The 15364-nt window shown below is 38.6% G+C and overlaps 1 long non-coding RNA gene across 1 annotated transcript in view; it reads right to left on the minus strand.

Moving 5' to 3' along the window:
* The window catches only part of LOC122801399, a 108506-nt gene that overhangs the window by 66385 nt on the left and 26757 nt on the right, over window positions 1-15364 (minus strand). The window lies entirely within an intron of this gene.

The raw sequence follows: 15364 nt of genomic DNA on the forward strand, positions 1-15364 counted from the left end.
AAGTAGTACCTGGTTAAATGACTTGCTCAAAGATAGGAGATACATATGAAGCAAGATAAGTGATGTTCTGCAAAAATGGAGAGAGATAAAAGCAAAGTACTCAAAAGTCACTTAAAATGTTACATGAACAAAAGGCTTTGCATCAAATGTATTTTGTGAACCACAAAAGACACAAGTCTCTAATGACTAACATTGACAGACTGTAATTCTCCGTGATTTATCAAAAACAAACAAAAGCTTAAGGAGGTCTGGCAGTTGTGGAGAATGAAGGTTTTTGCCTTCCATATCTAAGGTAAAAGGTTTGATTACCTGTTGACATCTAACTAGACAGTGCCTCTAAATGGGCATTACACACATAAACATACACATTTCTCCATGGACAAAACTAACCTGGTAATATATAGATTGGTCAACTTTGCAAAATCATCCCCAGGCTGCTGCTGACATAGCTTGTTTGATGTAGAAAAACATTTCCAGGCTACTGCTTTCAGCTCTCATTCAGGAAAAGCCTGATTTGGCTGAAATCTCACACCACTCAGGGTGGACCATTTAAACGGGAAACATACTTTTTTAATCACTCTGTCCCTTTAAAGGTAAAAAAAATTACTTTTTTAAAAGTTGTATGGGAGAAACAGACTAAACTGAACTTTTTAAAAATAAATTTATATGGAAAAATAAACTAGACAGACTTTTTAAAATAAATTTATATTCAAAAAACAGATTTTTCTTTAAATCAAATTATCTTGCCAGATCCTCAAGTAACAGTTGCATAGACCACCTTGTGCTGGATCCAGCCATGTGTACATATCAGGATATTTGATACTCCAACTGTACCAGAAATTAAGCTTCTATATTTCAGTTGAACAAACTGTACAAAATAGTCAATGAAAAATGAAAAGGACTGTGAATTTTATAAAGCAAATCTTAAACCTTATAATAACATACTGAATAATAGTGAATAAATCATCTTTGTAAAAGCACAGATATCAATAACTATATTAAAAATGATTTTTTCATGTTAAAACGTCACTGACGTTTTGTACTATTAGAGCATTTTTCTTTAACTGTCTTCATCAAACCATGTAGAGACTATAATAGTCAACAAACTTAAATAAGCAAATAAACAATGCATATGTTAATTTAAGGGATAACTTGTTATAATTAAACAAGTGTGGTGCTAGGAGAAATTATAAACAACTGAAAGGCAGTTGACAGACAATTAAAAAAAAAAAGATGGGTAAAATCTACACAGTAGAAATGCCCAGTTCCATTTGCCTTCTGGTAATCAGTCCCATTTTACTCCAGTATCCATTTGTTTGGGCAATTTGTAGAGATGTGCTGCACTTCTGTGCAAGGCTTACATGGCTAGGTTGCATTAAATATTCAAAGTGAGGCAGGCAGTTCTTAATGTACCACACATTTAGCTATGCTTCAGGTGCATAAATGAACAGAGCAGCAAATATGCAAGTAGACACATCCATGCAGTGAAACTATGCACATCAACACATCTATGCAGTGAAATCTTTACAAAAACGTGCAAGACACAACCTGCATCCTGGTCACATCACACTGAATGACTTCATGAGAACAGAGAACATCATGAACTCACAGATCAGTATATCTTAAAAATAAAGCAGTGCATGTATTAACAATAGCAGCATAGCTAGTGTGTGTGTGGGGGGGCTACTGCTTCTGGTACTAACTGTTAGGGGGCATGAGTGGCCATCCGATCTCAAGCACTGTTTAATGCCTACCAGCTTTTAGAAAAACACTACTGCATTTATGGTCAAACCTGAACACTGTAGCACTCCCTGTGTGGTCTAAATTGTAGCAACTGCTTGCTATATTCCTATGTGACAGTCCTCTGCCTATACATGTGAAGCTCCCTTCCATTGTATCATGTGGGACAATGTCACAAGTGTATATCAAGGTCCCCTCTTATATTGGAAGCAGGAATTACTGCCTGGTCCCAATAACATTTTATGGTACAAACAAATTGGATGAGCTTTTTGGATGGTATATATATATATATATATATATATATATATATATATATATATATATATATATATATATATATATATATATATATACACAAATGTGTGTCAAGTACACTCATATCTGTCACTACATACATTCATAGCTAACCCTTTGAGTATAGCACTGTGTAACTATGTTATGTTCTTGTCTGTAGCTGTCATCCTGCCAGCCTTAGCAGTATACAATCTATAGCCCTCTATGTCAAGTGCTCACATGTATCTGTATGTGCAAAGGATGAGGGCAGTAGCAGAGTCTGGAGGGATTAAGGCCTTCTAATAAATGTCAACTTGCTGCAGGCACTTGGGACACATAGGTGGAGCTGGATGGTGAGAGTGGCTGGTTACCAGCCTTTTTGAAACCTGGTATGGCAGACAGTGGTCCATGATATAAATGGAATAGAGAGCCAAAGTTTACAGGACAACATATCATAAACATGCTACTGATATGCTGCTGCATTTCAAGATAAAGATACAGTCTATAGCAGAAGAAATTTTGATCATGGAAAGGGAAGGTCACAGTTGTTCTGGGATAATCCTTAGAGAAGTAGACATTGGCTTGAGAATGGGCACACCCCCACACAGCTCACTGGATGATGTCCTGAGTTTGTTCCACTTTCAGTAGATTTCTAGAAAGCAGCACTGTAATTGGAGACCATACACTGACCACAGCATACCTTAATTCTGTTCTCTTACATGAATGTCAGGTATCCAGCCACACCAGGATGGCAGCAGACATAGGATGGGATTCTATGGCACATCTTGTATGGATACCTATAGCTTGCATGCCATAGGGCACAGTTTTAGCACAGATACTCATGATTACTCTGGTGTATGTTTTGTAGTGTGCTCACAGGGCAGGTCACTAATGCAGTGACACCTGTAGTGTCTTCACAGTACAACAGGCTGATAATGGCACACATGCAGGTGTTGAGAATTATAACAAAACCTAGATACCTGAATCACTGTCTGATGACAAAGTGGCAAGGCCTATTTCCATCCTCATTAGGCATACACTCACAGAATGAAGTCCTGGTCTTGTCCTCAGAAGAACCTAAGGCTGTGCAGACTGAGCTCTCAACAACCCCAGGAATGGTGTCCCACAGCTTTGGGCACCAGTTATGCTACACATGCAGCTGCAGCAGCAGTAGCAGCAACAGCAGATGAATGCACCACATTTTTTGGGGGTATACCTAGCACTACACAGCCTCACAAAAGTGCATGATGCCAACATGTGTCTCAACTGAACTTTGAAATGTATGTAACATTCCAGATCAAACAGCATATATATATTTTTTTATTTTACATTTGTTAACCGGGGGTGTCTGACTGAGCCAAAAAGGCCCTTTTTCAGCAAAGGCCTGGGGAGAAAAGCTCCACAAAGAAAAATTACAGACACATTTAGTTATTTAGACATAATCAGTATACACACAAATTACAAGAGACATGTTTTTACAGTGGTATGCGGCACAAACAGTTACAGTGGAGAGAACAATCAAAAAAATATTAATTTTAAAAATAAAGGTAAGTAATAGATTTGTGGTGTACGGCTGAACTTTGGAATGTAGGTAGAATACATACATAGTACACAGGTACAGTACATACATTGTAGATTAGCCAGTGTTTGAGTAAGATTGAAAAATTATTATCAATTGCTCTAGATTTAGTATGCATATGTTATCCGCTTTCACTAGCCTGGGGAGCAATCATGGCACTGCCAACTTTGCTTGAGATGTTGCCTGATGAGGTCTTTAAAGGAGGCTTTGGATGATGTGTTTTGAATGCTAGTAGGGACAGAGTTCCATTTTTTAGCCACTGAACTACTATATAGTGCATCTCCAAAGCTATTGTAGCTGTTGGTGACTTCTAGTAGTAGTTTGCTTGATGATCTAAGAGGCCTTTTGGCTGAGTGATGTTGTACTAGGTTTTTGAGGGCAGGACACTTATTGGGGAGGTAATAGATAGAATGACAGAGGCAGAGCTCATTGTAGGTTAGGAGGTTGGGCAGTTCAAGCCAGTGGAGCTGTCTCAAAGCAGTACAGTGATGAGTTCTATATGAGCAATTTGCAGCAAAATGGGCAATTCTGTTATAGCAAGCTTCCATTTTGCTTAGTTCAGTTTTGTTGAGATTAGTCAGAATGGGAGATGCATAGAGTAGAGTGGATAGAAGTTGGGAGCGAGCAATGGCTGATCTTGTGTTGTTGGTAAGAAATGGTTTGATACGGTAGAGTGACCCCAGTTTGGCATGTACTTTTTAATAGTTAAGTTCAGATGACTATCAAATTTTAGGTGGGAGTCTATGGTTATTCCCAATAGCTTAGCCTGTGCCACTGGAGCAATTGGAGTAGCATTTGTGGAGTAGATAGTGAATTGACTGTTAGTGTTTTTGTTAGAACTGGTTATAATCATAAGCTGAGTTTTCTTTGGATTGAGGATAAGTTGGGCTTTGGTAAGGTAGTTTTCAACGTCAGAGAATGCTAGTTGAGTTGTTTGCAGGAGGGTGGGAATGTTTTGTGCAGCACAGATTAAGGTAGTGTCATCTGCATACTGAATTATAGATGCATGCTGTGTGGAGGTGTGGAGGTCATTTGTGAAGACTGTGAATAGTAGTGGTCCTAAGATAAAACCCTGTGGGACTCCTATAGTTATGGGCAGCTGAGGAGAGAGAGAATTTTCCCATTTCACAGCTTGGTACCTGTCAGTTAAGTGGCTTTGGAACCAGGTAAGAGTGGAATTAGATAGATGATATTGGTTTAGTTTGTTTAGCAGGATTTGGTGTGAGACTGTGTCAAATGCTTTGGACATATCCAAAAAAAGAGTTGACACTTGCAGGCCTTCATTTTTGAGACGGTTTACTGTGTCTGTGAAGCAGAGGAGAGCTGTAGTGGTACTATGGACAGGTCTGAAACCATGCTGAGTAGGTGACAGGATGTTGCAGTCTAGGAGATAGTTTAGCATCTGGGTATGGATGCATTTTTCTAGGATTTTGGCCAGGGGGGAGAGTAAAGCAATGGGTCTGTAGTTATTAAGTTCAGTGGCATATGTGACAGAGTAACATGCATACATAGAAAGCCATAGCTCAGTCCAGCATGGATCTGACTGGTGTTTTACATGGCACCCTAAAGGAGACATAGTCAAGGGATACAGTACTGATTGGTCTTATGAGGTCTATCGGAGCACACACCACTTCCATCTCCAATTCATTGTGAGAGATTGCCAGAACCACCATCAATAACCACACTATCAGTGTAATCCAAACTCAGGGAAGGGTACATATTAGATGTGGTTGTATATGGGGGATTGTTGCAGGAAATATAATCCTCACCTACATCTGGAAGTGTATAACACTCTGCAATCTCTCGTTGTAGGTGGACATGGTACCTAGCATCTATTAGCTAGACACCATACAAGTGGACATTATCCATATCATGATTCTCTAGTTGCACACCCTGTTATATGTGCCCAAGTCATACTTTAACATACCAGCATAGTGGCCACATGTGATGGTCATGCTGTTGAATCCTACCCCATGATTGGAGGAAATTGCCCCAACACATCTCAACTGTGCAGATTTTTTCAGGATGTCCATTTTTTTTTTTGCCTTAAATTTTTTTCTCTGTTCCTCATAAAATTTTGGTTTTCTGGCAAATCACTTCCTAATTATTGAGGATTGAATCTGGAAAAAAATGCCAGACATTTGGCTTTCAGACGTTATATCCATTAGAAAATGCATGCTAATGCAAAATCTTTTATTCTATCAGCTTTCAAAGTTTGTACGAGCTAAATATTTAAAAATTGTCCCTATTTTTAGGTCTTTGTCCCCAATTTTTTATGACTTTGTCCAGATTTCTTGCTCAAAGTAGTTGAGAGATATGCCAAACATAGGTTTCCAAACATGTCTCTCTGTGCTTCTTGTGACAGGCACTCCTATGCATTATGTGTAGACAGACTTGTGCCATTTTGTTCCTAGCCACTTGTACAGATGATGACTGTGAACCACTACCCCTCCCTTAATTTATATGTGTGAATGTTTGGTGCATGTGAACCACTCCCCCTTCCCTAAATTATATGTGTGAATGTTTGGTGCACAGTGTGGCTAAACCATTCACTGAAAGGACTAGTTAGATATTAACACTGTATTTATCATCTTTGCCTTGTGTGAATCCACTCTATTACTGTACACGTGTCAGGGTCAATAGATCTGGAATTCACATTGTAGTGTGGGGCTGGATGGTTACTGTTCTCCCACCACCTGTTTGTCAGATGATGGTAATGATGTGCATTCCATGCACTGACTGACCTTACCAGTGTCCCAGAGCTGCCCAGTTTGTCTCCTCACCAGCATAGTATTAGGCATGCATCATGCCTTCAACAGTCCACAGACTGAGTCAGGGTTATACTGGAATGCCCCCCTCCCAATAGCAGGGGTCTATATTATAACATCAAAGTCTTAAAACTTTGAATGTTATAATATCGAACCCTATGCACTGAACGCTGAAAATAGCAAAGCTGCAGAATATCAAATACTTTACTAGGGAAAGTATTTGGTGGGCCGTTTATGCAGCTTCGCTATTTCCTCGACTGTGGAGCAAAGGTTACACACCGGCTTAAGGTAAGTGTGCGAACAGATCGGGTTAAGGTGAGTGTGTGATAGTTAGGGACCTTAGGGTTAGGGAGCGGGTAAGGTGAGTGTGCGATAGGGACCTTAGGGTTAGGGAGCGGGTAAGGGGAGTGTGCGATAGGGACCTTAGGGTTAGAGACCGGGTAAGTTGAGTGTGCGATAGTTAGGGACCTTAGGGTTAGGGACTGGGTAAGGTGAGTTTGCGGTAGTTATGGACCTTAGGGTTAGTGTTGGGTTAAGTTAAGTGGATAGCTAGTAGTGTATGTATGGTTTAGTGTAGGGTTTTGTGAAGTGTATGTGTGTTGATTATTTATTTTGGTGTGCTTGTGTTGTGTGTATGTTTGTCGGAAGAGCGAGTGTTTTCCCTGGGAAAAAATTTGCTATTCTGAGTGTTCGATGTTATAGTTTTTCAATCTAAATGGTTCAATATTATAACATTCGAAGTTTTAAGACTTGAGTGTTATAATATAGACCCAATAGCAGAAGGGGGATTTCAGAAAATGAAATCAGAGTCTCTGGTATTGCACTGTAAATGGGTGTGGTGTTATACTGGAGTTTAGCCATGGCATGGTGGTCCTATGCAGGCAAATATAAATTAAATTTAAGGCTTTGTACACAAGTATTGCCCATGATGGGGATATGAAAGCAACTAAATACTGGTTAGATATAGCTGATAATTATCTGCTGAATTTAATGACTTTTTGCTGCAGCTCATTCAGTTTGTGCTACAAAATGATTTACTTTAAAGCAAAACAATGTTACATTCAACCAAAGGGCAAAGCAATAGCCCTTACTCCAATCATAACTCTTAACTGTACAGATTTTCACAGAACATCCAGATTTTGCCTCATATTTTTGGTCCATTTCTCTTAACACTGTGGCAAACAATATGCAAATCACTGAAGGCTGAAGTCAGAAAATAAAGACAGACATTTGAGTCTCAGACTTCATTCCATTCAGAAAATTCATGCTTGTGCAATATCTGTTATTCTATCAATTTTCTAAGTTTGTAAGAACAATACATAACAATGTTCCCTATTGTTTGGCCTTTGTTCCCCCACTTTTTATGGCTTTGTCCAGAATTCTTGTTCCAAGAGGTTGAGAGGTATGACTCCAATATATTCAGATTTTTTCATGGGTTACTTTGAAATAAACTACATTTAGGATGCACAACCAAACTGTCATCTAAGGGCATTAAATATGTGGCAGTGCTACCTAGAAGATTATTGTTTGCTTTGTCATGCCCCCCATTCAGATTGATTACTATTTAGGGACTCTGTAAATAACAATGAGTTTGATATAGTTGTCTGTACCTGAGCTGAATTGTGTAATATTGATTTTCTGGACGTGGAAATTAACAAACTGTTGGATGGGACTTTGTCCACTAACATTTACAGAAAACAATTTTCTACAAATATGCTTCTTCCTTCCTTATAGCAGTTGTCAGTCCCCCATATTATGAGGAATATTGCAAAAAAATCTGTTTATGATGGAAAATAGAATTTATACTACCTGACAAATTTATGAATAAACCTCAAAAGATTTAAGCCCTTACTTTTAACACACGGATACCAGAAACAGTGTTTCTTGCAAATAAAATGCAATGAAGCCTGGCGTCTTCAAAGCAGTATAGGGGAGCTGTAGGCATCAACTAAATGGCGGGAGGTAAATCAATGAGATGGGGCTGTATTACAGGAGGTCAGTGATCATTACCTATGATCAAACAACAGATGGGTTTAAACACTTTCATCCACACACTGCATTGGTATGTGCCCACTCATTATATCCACTTTACTATTTACACATTAGATGTATGGCTGTAATCAACAAGGCCGGCCTTAACTGAAATTTAACCCTAGACAAAGGATGCCATGGGACCTGCTTAGGCTCACTACTTCCCCCCTGCACATCCTCACTTCTCTCTATTATTTTCACTTCATCCTGGCTGCACAATATACAGGCAGACTTCTTTGTTTTTTGCTTTTCATAGCTTGTCTTACTTTTTTAGTCCCCATCCCATGATTTTAACACACGCTAGCTGACCAAGCCTCCTGCAATTTAGTATGGTGGAAGTAAGTGAATTAAGCCAAGAGCCCCAAGAAGTCACAGAGTGCATCTTAGAGCTTTTTCCTATACTTTTGATTTAAAGATGGTCTCAAAAAAAAACATGAATATGAACCTTGTTCAATCATACTTTTTGTTACAAGGAAAAATAAGTTGGGTCTAAAGTGAAATGTTCAAAACGAATAAAATAATGGTTTCCTAATAAACTGAGAAGATAAACTCAGGGATATATAAATCCTATCTGTCAATAATGCCTGCCTTCCTACTCCTCCAAAAAGGCATAGTTATCATCTGTGTACCAGGACCACTTTGTAGACTGAGTGCTTGTATTACTTGGGAAAATAGCAAAAGTACAAATGGCCAGATGCACATTTTATACAGCTCAGGAACAGAGAAAAAAACACTTGGATAAAATCTCCACAGAGAGCCAAGGAGTACATGCAGAATCCAAACAGAATGAGTCAACAGCCAATAACTCTATAGCAGAACTAAGTGCTTTTAGTGGGGAACACTATTCGATGCAACACTCACCCACTGATCGTTTGCAAATGTCACATCCGACAGAGACTGCCACAGACAGCCACTTACTGACTGCAATTCTGATGTTCAAATGTAATGCAAAGTGGAAAAAAATATGTCCACTTCATCTAAAAAGTCATAATAATGACTACTTATCTTTGATCAAATCACAACAGTGTCAATCACTTTCATACACAGACTATTCCTGTACTTAGCAGTTAAAGCCATCTTCATTGACTTTATACACCTCAGATATCAGACTGTAAAAAATTATCAACTGGCCACAGTAATTTATTTTAACCTCCCCCACACTTATAGATGTGACTATCAATTACAGCCACTTGTATGACTATGATAGTTAACCTCAGATGCTTGATTGCAATCAAATGAATGAATAAAATATAAATAAGAGCAACACATGAATTTATCTACTTACTTCTCTTCTGTCAGTATACAGTGCAACCCACTGCAAACTCCTTCATCACATACCTCTTAACTTCTCATTGCTTAAGGAGAAAGCTAAAAAAATAACATTCAACAAAGGAACGAAATGAGAGGTACTTCCTTTATATACATAGAAACTTTCTAGAAGAACATGCTTTGCATTATGCTTTTTTTTTTCTGAAGGCTGTTAAGTCTGAAACTCAAATGTATGTCATTATTGAGTGACTGTAATCCTCATAGATTTGACAGAAAAAACACAGACTTTATAAGGAATATTCCAAAAGACAAGGTGAGAGAGAATCTACATCCCCCAAAATACAAACATATATGCATATGCACAAAAGGGTCTAATTGAGTAGACCAAAAATCCATTGAATCAAATCTTACTTAACTGAAATGATAACATAGAACCCTTACTTTAACAAGTGTTCACATAACTGGAATTTTTATCCAGGAAAGGAGGCAAATGACAAACATTAAAAAACGAACACACCGAAGCATGTCAAACCCACCTAAGTGGGGGGCTTCAACCCCCCCCAACTAAATATACCACCTCTGAGATAGCACTACAGTGGGGAAAATGGCAAATTTCTCCAGGTTGGTCAAGTGCCTCCTTTCCCCTGATTAAAATTCCAATCATTTGAGCATTGGATAAAGTAAGGTTTCTGAGAACATCTGCACCCCCACCCACAGACTTACACATACAAACACAGACATACTCACATTTAAATAAAGTACTTACCTTCCTACATGCTAGCAGTAGCAAGCATACAGCCTGTAATTAAAAAAACATGCACTATACTTAAAAAAAAATAAACAAAACTGAAAACAAAATATTTGTTCCTAGATGTCTTCCTCCACACTAAAGCGGTTAACTTCTTTAACTTTCAGTCTGAGCCAGTAGGAAAGGTTCTTCACTGCTTAATGCAGTAGCCTGGTGAGTCACTCCTTGAGAGATATTTATGAAGTCTTCAACAACAGGATGAAAGAAAACCATGGATTGGTGGAGTAAGCTTCCTACCAAACTATTCAGTCTGGCTAGTGAACTAAACCAGTTTTTATTTTTTTATTTGCTGCGGCTTTCCTAGGAACTCCACTCATGTTCACACATGTGCTGAGTTATGAGAACTTGGAACAAAATACAAAGTTAAAAACTTTAATAGCATTTCTTTTTTCTTTTTAATTGGGGCCAGGCTGCAGCCTAGCAACAAGTGCCATGAGACACCCCCGGTGAAATCAGACCTTGACAAAATACACAGAGAAAGGAATTATTGATTTACAAATAAAAAAGTCCCTCACAGATATTTCCATTTCATTTTATGACTATGAGGAGAAGTAATATCTGTCAAATTCTGGAGGTAATCAATAAATACTGGTTGGTATTGTTAAGCAGCCTTAGTTTGTCTTCTATCACCAAGTAGATTTAGCTTTTGGCAAAAAAGAAATTTAGCAGAATGTTTTAGCTCTTAAAAAAAAGTTATCCAAGAATTCCCAAGTATCCTGAAGACAAGATCCATGGGTGCAACATTTGTTACAAGTGCAATACTCATAGATATGTTCTGTCTCCTATATGCTTTGGAACATTAAATTCTAAAAAAATATTTGATTTTTGTTGTCACATTACTTGTAAACACAATGGGTGATATATTTATTGGTGTGTAGAAGTGGTAGTTTCTAAGTGTGACAATGAAAAAGAATTTTAATACACTATTTTGTGCACATGTGAGTGACATTAGTGTAAAAAGATACACAGTGTATTTTATAAAAGCACGACCATACATTCTAGGGCAGTATTTACCTTTAATGGTACTGACAGAGTGATTCCTTATCATGCAGGAATGGTAAGAATGACTCATCACACTTGAGTCTTGCACTTGGGAATTGCCACCCTACAGATGCAGAACTGTGTTCCACCGTGGTGCATGTCTTCTGAGAGGCATGCTGTATCATGCTTTTGGTACACTTCCAAAATTAATGACTTGTACAGTTCCTACCAAACATACCACTGAGGTCATGGCCCAGTGTGTCCCATAACTAGTCCTACACAGCCTTCATGGCACCTCCCCTCACCAGTAGGTGCCTATAGCAGGATATCATTTTCAGCACTCTAAGATTCTTTAACCACTGATATCTGCCCCCTGGAGGACACATGTATCTGTAGAAAGAGAAAGAGAGAGAAGGGATCATTTCAAGAGTACAAGCACTGCTTTAGCATGTGCAAAACTCAGTTCACCAAACCAGCTTTCAGGAGCAGAGGAGTTTTTTCTTTGCCATTGTTGAGCAACCATGGAGTAGGTATATACATGTTCAGGGGTTAGGGGTGGCAACAGCAATTGGGATTGCCTCCTATACAATAAGCCTTACTCTGATATTTGCTAATAGTGATTTCAGAAAGTTGATTTTGGATTTTAAGCATCTGGTGAATCAGTTGTCGATCTGTCAGCATAATTATAGACAAACGACCACAGTTGTAGGTCAGTGTTATCTGAGTTCTATTGACTTGCAGTGATAGACAGTACTTTGGCTTGAAAATACACAACAGGATAGAGTTGGGCCAGGCTTGGAAGACAGTGGAGACCGTGGATATACTGTAAACAGTGCAGTTTCCAGTTGCAACCAAGAAGTGCAGTGGTATGGATAGATCTGGCTATGTTTATAGCAGCTGTAGGTAGCACACATTGGTCCACGGGGAGATAATAGGGTGCTTTGCAGATGGCATGAGTAATGGCTCAGCAGTATGCATAGATAACACAGGGTGCTGAGCAATTCTGACAGTGACTGAGTGTGTGTGTGGACAAAAGCAATAGCTGGCCCAGTGGTACACATGTGCATTATATGTGTAAACTGACCTGTCACTATTTTCTATTTTGGAGGAATATAACTATTTTCAGGCCAAATTTACAAAAATCCATGATGTAACTATTTTTGCAGGTATGTCCCTATTTTTGCACTTGCTTTATCCCTTCACACAATTTTCTGAATCTCCCTCATCACACATGATTCCTGAAGCTGTCTAGTAAATAGAAAACCACACTACATGACCAACATACTAGTGACACCAATAATTTAAAGAAAGCTTAAAGCTTCTGATGTAATTCTTCACTCAGGCATAGCAGAAAAGCTAAATAAACTGGGAATAAACCCCTTTGTCACCCACTGGATTGTCCAGTGGATTACAGATAGGACAGAGATAATCAAAACAGGGAAGTTACCTCCACAAAGAGACCAGTCACCAGTGGAGTCCATCAGGATTGTGTGTTTGGACCTCTCCTGTTTGGCATCTACTTTGCTGAAGTAAAAGCCAGTAACTAAGGGCTCTGGCTGACTACGTTTCCAGATGATTGCAAGCTAGGAGCAGTCATTGAATCCCCCAAATGACTGCCACCCTGCAGGAAAGAATGTCTCAAATAAATAACTGGTGTCAAAATCATGGTCTGAAATTAAAGGCCAAAAATGCATTATTACATCCTTTTGGAAGTCATCTGCCCCTGGGAACTATGACATTGACAATACACCCCTAAGATTTGACCCAGTTGTTCAGGATGTGGGAACGTATATGGAGAGTGACCTAACATTTGACCAAGATGTGTCCATTATTGTAAGAAAGTAATTCTATGTTGCACAGCTTATAAACAAATGGATTGTGTCTATATGATGTCATTGTAATCCTGTACTCAGCCCTCATTAGGCCACTTATTGAATATAATGATCCATTCGACATGTATCTGTCCAGACAGATGCAACAACTGGAATGTCCACAGAGATACCTTACTAAAAGGATGCAAGGCCTAACAACATGTCCTACATGGAACAACTCAAAGCCCTGTCACTATACTTGGTATACTATAGATTGCTAAGAGGTGGCCTGTGTCTGGCATTCATGGTATCCTCCAACCTATTATTGATGGACTTTCTGCACATCAGCAAGTCAAATGGATCAGAAATACTTGGTCTAGTGATATAAACCTATTCAGTAACATCAACAGAATGGTTTGGGGGGACAGTATATTTCACAGAGGATACCACTGCTATGAATGGACTCACCATCCACATAAAACAAAGTTTATCCCTGTCCATTTTCAAGCACAACTTGGATCTATTGATGGAAACAGAAACTTTACCCAAGGATTGCCCCTTGTACTACTAATAGGCTGATGCAGCTTTTAAATGCATTCTCCCATGCATGGGTCCCAAACTATCTATGGTATGATCCCATTTGTTATCATTAGGGGCAATATATATTTATCTACCATAGGATGGTTAAGGCCAATCTATAACCAATCAGGATAGGTTATTTTGAGCACAAAAAGGGAAAGTGGCAAGGCTTAAAATGGCCCACAAGTGCAGCTAGCATAGTACTTAGTTATGAACCTATAAGAGGACACACATCTCACATCTCCCTTTTTCAGAGGCAAAAATGACCTTGTATTGTAGAATTTTGAAATAAAGTTCATTAAAGTCAATAGATTTTACACTGTCTCTCTGTTAAAGAATTTAAATTTTTCCATCATTTTGTCATTCTCTATTTTTTAAATAAGTTTGTGAGTGATATTCTACATTTCTATTGGAAGCAGGAAGAGTTATGCACTGCTTGGTATTCAGATTTTATGCTAATTAGATGACCAGATGTTTTTGCTGGATCTACGTACTTTTCATGGGTCTTTGTACTACTTTCAGTGTTTACAGGGTGAGAGGTAAGTGTGTAAGGCAGATTTGATTGACAGGGATAGACTGTCTTGGAGTTGGTTGTTATCCCACAGATACCCTTACATATAGACAACCCACGGGATTCATGAACAGTCATGTAGGTTTCAGGTGATGAGCAGCAGCGATAATCACATATATATGCCGCTCATGACATATACAGGAATACTAGCACTTTTTCATGGCCAGAAACAGTGTTGGCAGCCATAAAGACATGTTGATCAGCATAAAAGTAAAAAAAAAAAAAGCACAGAAAGTAAACAAACAACCTTGCCTATGGGCAACAGAGGTATTACATAATTTATGAATATCATCAACATGCTGAGTTGAGATGGCAGGTTGCAACGGCACTACATGCATTATGGGATATGTGCATAGTATACATTTTGTCAATATATCATTTAGGAAAATACCAGTGGCTAAGCCACAGTCTCATTTTGCAAGAATCTAACTCATCCCATCATTGTTACCACTGAGCTGTGTATTAACTGTGTGCACCACAGAAACAGGCATAACCCATGTAGGAGGAGAATCACGATTGAAGTGAATTATGAATGTTAATATTATAATGATTACACATGCTATATGTAGGTGTATGTGTGGTGTTACAAATGTGGGAGCAAAGTATGACATATGTAATACCCTTGGTAAGACACTCCTGCCTGACATAGTTACTGTACCGACATATAAGAACAGATGCAAACACCACACTGTGATACATTGTATTCCTCAGAGCTGTGTATTATCGACAACCGACAGAGAAGGTAGCAATGGATATTGTCACAAATAACTAAAATTAATGTGCAAATTAAGAAAGGATCCATCACAATGAATGTCATATCAGTATGTCAGACTGATGGCTGTTTACTGAGTATGTTCATGTGTATACAGCTGTGATCAGTTCCATATCAATGTTCCTTGGACAAGGAAGGTTTTTTCTGTGTTTTTCTATACATGCCACCCAAGAACTGGAGCA

The sequence above is a fragment of the Protopterus annectens genome, chromosome 4.part1 (assembly GCF_019279795.1).
Source record: "Protopterus annectens isolate FY-2018-M chromosome 4.part1, PAN1.0, whole genome shotgun sequence".
Lineage (NCBI taxonomy): Eukaryota > Metazoa > Chordata > Ceratodontiformes > Protopteridae > Protopterus > Protopterus annectens.